Genomic DNA, 6,000 nt, shown 5'->3' on the forward strand with positions numbered 1-6,000 from the left:
ATAACTCGTAAACCGGTAGCCCTTTTCAGAATAAATTACAGGTATGCCCCGGTTTACACCCAGGATGCTTTCCTAAAAACTGGAACGTAAATCTGAAGTACTTACATCGAAGCAAAGAGGTGGGGTGGTTGATCATAATATGATACTTAACCTACTACTCGTAATAGTAGGTTCTAGTACTAGAAATGGGATGTTGGATCGTAACGTGGGACGACATAGACAGTTCAGTAACCCATTGCGCATCTGTACTCTACAACCATCTGTGTGAAAAATATGTTAACTCTTGATATAATATATTTCCTTGTCTATTGCACTATTTGTATTGATATTAGTTGTTTATCATACGATCAATGGTTACCCTTCTATAAAAAAAAGATCGCCGTAAATACGGTAACAGGGAAAAATATTTCACAGAGTAGGTGTCCGGGACGCTAACGCTTGGGCGCCATCTGGCGCCTGAATGTCGCCGTGCAACGTAAACAATGTTGGGTCTCAAAATAGGACCCTTATGCCAGTATCAAAGTATTAAAAAATAAGAATAGGTTTTACCCTTTCTGGCAATGATACAGGTGTTAAGATGTTCAAACACCAAATAAAAACCTTTTGCAAGGAATCAAGCCTGCATTAACCACACGCACTTGTGTTGAACATACATACAAACAAACATACTCTGATAATATATGCAATGTCTTTGAAACTAAACGTGCTACACCAGAGACAGCCTTCTTTATGACCCAGTCTCACCAATGTTAGACCAGCGAACGCCAAACGGCGAACAGTACAATGACATCGCACTATCAAAGCATTTATAGCTTGGGGTGAGCAGCACAAAATGGGACTTTGTTGCCTTTTTGCTGAGCAGTGGGGGGGCTATTTCATATTCTTGCCGCATTATTTAAAAGTTCACGCTGGGAGGTTATATCCAGAGTGCTAAGCATTGAACCAAGGCAGCTTTCTTCCTTTCTCAGTTAAATGTTAAGTTCGGGAAAGTTATATTTTTTGATACACATTTTTAAGCGTGGTATTTTTTTTTATAGGTTATCGCTTATGAATAAAAACTGTTTTAGCAACCCTAATTCATATGCTGTACATCGTATGTTACTAGCCCCATGTGACGAGCTAGTTTATACATTTCAAGCAAGTAAAAATCATATATTAGATGAAATAGTAACCCCCCTATGCGACAATTCAACAAATACCGAATAATAAACGTTATTTTTGAGTGACCAAGAAAATTTGGTGTTTGGACATTGGCAGCAACTAAATCAAGAAAGTAGCTGGTGTGGATGGTCGTGATTTTTATATTTCATGCCACTGTGTGATGGACCACAAGATAGGTCCAATTATGGAGCATACAGCAAGGCAGAAAGACAAATACAAGCAACCTCAGGAAAATGTTCCAAGTGGTTCTTCTCGTCCGCTCCAGGTATTCAACAGAACCAATAATGCATGATTACTCTGTCAAAAATGAAGTCCTACAAACTCTTTTATTATTTTACCAGAGCTATATAGCTCTTTATCAGAAGCGACCTGGCCACATTATAGCTCCATCGACGTGGCTTATCACGTGCCTATTTTATCAGCCAAATACTCTAAACGCGTGATGTTGATTCTAACTGTGGTTGGAAAAGACCAGAGGACCCGGCGAAAAATCCACGCGACCTCTGGGAGAACATGCAAACTCAAAATACAGAAATCCATCACCAACCATGGTATATGGTTTCGCGTAACCATGGTTTGGTTTTCCACTCGCAGGGATTCAGATCTCCAGCCTTGTTAAAGAATCCACGACCCCAGGGGGCGCACAAAGCAGTGTAGTCACGCTTGCGCACATACAGTACTTGTCCGCTTCGTTCAGTGTTGTGTGCAGTCGTCAACGCTTTGTGCTGTAACTTAGAACTCTTAAAGGTGTACTGTAATTACTCCATAATACCACAAATGCTTTGCCTTTAATCATGGCCCCTAAGCGTCGAGCTGGCGGTGAAGGTGAGCGTAATGTGAATAGGGCAAGGAAAGTTTATTTTCGAGAAAAAGTCCTGAGGAGGGGAAAAGCCTCTCATCTCTATAACCCCCCCCCCCCCCATAACATCACTATAGTCAACATCATCATCGTTATCTTGACTTCAGTACAGTATAATAATTATTAATGGTAATTACGTAATTTTTTTCACTATTAACATTTGAGTTATTTTTGTACGTGTTAAACAGTATTGTAAATATTTCTAATGTTTACTGAATGCTAACCCCCTCAGTTGGCACCGGATTGCTGTACGTTGAACTTCTTTTGCACCGTACTTGGCCAACCAAGCTCATTTGAGGTTCGCTCCTTCAGGAATAATAGCCCAGCCTCGCATGCACTGCTGCTCGTGTGGTGCAACGACCACAGAGCAACTCCGCAAGCGCCGCGATTGTCCACTACCCCCCGCCCTGAGCACACACGCCGCACTTGCGGGGGATTGCCTGGCACATCGGGTTTTAATTCAAAGGGCCCCTAGAGGGAATATCCCTTGGTTTCCCGGTGCCAGGAGATTGGCCGTCGCAGGACAGGTTACATTGCGATGCCCCTTAAATTGGTTTAAAATTGTATGGGCACAGAAAGAAAAGGTTCACTGGGCCAACCGCAATCAGTTACCCACAACATTGGGGGGAGGATGGAGGGCAGAATATTAAGCAAGAAAAGCGCAAGCGCCCTTCTAGACAATGGACTAGACCAGGGGTCCTCAAACTTTTTAAACAGGGGGCCAGTTCACTGTCCCTCAGACCGTTGGAGGGCCGGACTATAGTTAAAAAAAACTATGAACAAATTCCTATGCACACTGCATATATCTTATTTTGAAGTGAAGAAACAAAAACGGGAACAAATACAATATTTAAAATGAAGAACAAGTAAAGCTAAATCAACAAACTTGCCAGTATTTCAATGAGAACTATGGGCCTGCTTTTGGCTAATGAGATGGTCAATGTCCGTTTCCATATTTGTCACTGCTAGTCGTAACAAGTGATGCAAGTGTGCATCCGTTAGTCTAGATCTGGTTGGAGATTTCAAATGTTTAATTCTGGAAAAAGTCTGTTCACAGACACAAGTGCTGCCAAAGATGGTTGCCATTTTGAGTGCATGGTTCCTGAGATGAGGATATGTCTCAGAGGGGAGAGATGCATAGAAATTATGAAGGCTGCTTGACTTGAATGCGTCTTTCAGAGTCACAATTCTGCAGTTCAGCCAGTTCCATTTGGTAAATTGTATCCACATTTTCAATGTCAATAGAAAATGGGTTGCGGAAAAGCTGTATGTCCTGTTCATGGAGATGAAGCTCTTTAAATCTAAATTGGAACTCCTTTTGCAATTTTTCCAGTGAATCCACACATGTTTTGTTTGGGAATGCAACCAATGGTTTTTCCGCTAACAGATTTTGAGTTGTGGGGAGATGGCAGAAGTTTTCCTCCTTCACTTGTTTGATGAGGAGGCCTAATTTTACTTCAAATGCTTTGACATGTGATTGCATATCACAGATGAGCTTCCTTTTTCCTTGAAGTTGCACATTGAAACTGTTGAGTAGCTCTGTTACATCTGTCAGAAAGGCAAGGTGCCATTTCCATTCTGCATCATTGAGCTCTGGTACTTCTTTGTTTTTTGAAAGCAGAAAAGCTGTAATCTGTGGAAGTGAGTCATAGAAACGTTTCAAAACTCTCCCTCGACTCAGCCAACGGACTTCTGTGTGGTACAGAAGATCTTCATAGTCAACATTTAGCTCAGACAGAAATTCCTGAAATTGTCTGTGGTTTAATGCATGAGCTCTAATGAAGTTAACACAAGATACCACAATTTTCATAACAGAGTCCCACTTTAGTGATTTACTACACAGCGCTTGTTGGTGGATGAGGCAGTGTATGGCTATTGGATGAGAATGGTTATGTTTGTCCATCTCTTGGTTAATGCGAGCAATTACTCCTTTCTTAGACCCCACCATGCTAGGAGCACCATCAGTTGTCACACTGGCTAGTTTAGCCCAGTTCAGCTCCAAACCATTCACAGTTTGGCAAACCTTTTCATAGATATCCTCTCCTGTAGTTGTTCCTTTGATGCTTTGCAGTGCAGCAAGCTCTTCTGTGACTTCGAAATAGTCATTCGTCCCACGATTAAAAATTAGAAGTTGTGCAGAATCACGAACATCATTGCTTTCGTCGAGTGCCAAGGAAAAATAGGAAAGTTTTTTTGTGGAGTTTTGCAAATGCTGATGCAAATTGTCTCCCATTTCTTCAATCCTCCGTGTAATTGTAGGTCCTGAAAGACTCACTGTACTAGATAAATCGGCCTTCTCTGGACACATCTCTTTGGCAACAGAAAGAAGGCATTCTTTAACAAATTATCCCTCCACGAATGGTCTGCCAGTGCACGCTATTAGCTTGGCAACTTGAAAACTTGCTCGCAGTGATGAAATATTCAGCTGCTTCTGCTTCACAAAAGTATTTTGCTGAGTTGTTAATGTATTTTTCTGTTTTAATATTTTATCTTTTCTCACTTCTCCGACCAAACAATCATATTTATCTTTATGTTGAGTTTCATAGTGTCGACGTAAATTGTATTCTTTGAACACAGACACTATATTCTGGCATATCAGACACATAGCTCTTTCCTTGTACTGCATGAAAAAGTAATCATAAGTCCACTGTTCTTTGAATATCCTACACTCCGAGTAATTTTTTATCTTTCTTGACATCATTGTTTCCTAGGGAGTCAAAATTGCTATTAGTAAAATACCAATATATATACAGCGCTACAAAAACAATATACCAGCAATAACTTTGCCCACACAGAGACATACAGACTGCACTGCCCATCAATGCAGTCTGATTGGGGGAACTCCGCTTTTACCCCAGGCTCACACTGGTGCGGGTGCCATTAAAAAGTTAATTACACCTGCAGTTTTGTTCACAGATCGCAGTGCGATCTGCGAACTCGCATAGGAATCTGATCGCATGGGGGAGAAGACCCATGCGATCCGATTCCACTGCAGGAAAAAAGAAGGCACATGTGCCTTTTTTATTCCGAATCTAATGCAAGTTCAGCCATACAAGCATATGGCTGAACTCGCACTGCTCAGAGATCGCAACAGTATGAACTGGGGCTTACACAACATACAACATATAACCTCATACAACTGAATAGCAATCAGAATATAAATGCACTTACTGTCATTAAAATTGGGTATCCGACTCTCGGCTGTCTGTCACTGACCAGCACGGGAAAACAGCAGGCAGCCCCTCCAGAGATCAGAGATCACTCTGTTATTACCCCTCTATCATTTACTCAGCGGTGCGTGTGCTGGGAGTGCTGGGAGTGGAGCCGAGGGGCAAGTGAGGGAGCTGAGGAAGGGAGAGCCAGTCAAACGCAGCCAGGGGAGGGCTGGCAGCCTTAGGCCTGGGGGGCAAGTCCAGTCAATTGGCCCATTGAACCATTCACCAGCGCAGCCCAATGAGTGCCCACCGCCGCAGCTCAATCAGTGCTCACCAGCGCAGCCAAATCAGTGCTCGCCACCGCAGCCCAATCAGTGCCCACCACCGCAGCCCAATTAGTGACCATGGGCCGGATAAATGTCCTCGGCGGGCCGCATGTGGCCCGCGGGCCGTAGTTTGAGGACCCCTGGACTAGAGGAAGGACACGGTAACAGGGGGAGCGGGGGGGGGGGCAATGTGTGTGTCTGTCTTTTTCGCCCGTGCAACGCCGGGTATTTACTGCTAGTTCTACATATTATCCTATGGCAAATAATTATATGGAACACCATGTAGGTGTTGTCATTGTGCAAATCGCAAAACCAGGCCACTATTAGTGGAAATACACAGGGCACCATCTCCCTGACAAGACCCTGAACGGAACTTTTTTCAAAATATCTGATTAATTCCCGAGCAAGCAGACACAAGCCAGACTTGTGAGCTGAATGAACTGGGTTTGCTTCAGCCTGGTTGGGGCGAGAGAAATGTAGTTTTGAACAAAGAACATCT

The sequence above is a fragment of the Lethenteron reissneri genome, chromosome 69 (genome assembly GCF_015708825.2).
Source record: "Lethenteron reissneri isolate LAM-NWPU_2019-01 chromosome 69, ASM1570882v1, whole genome shotgun sequence".
Taxonomy (NCBI): Eukaryota; Metazoa; Chordata; class Hyperoartia; order Petromyzontiformes; family Petromyzontidae; genus Lethenteron; species Lethenteron reissneri.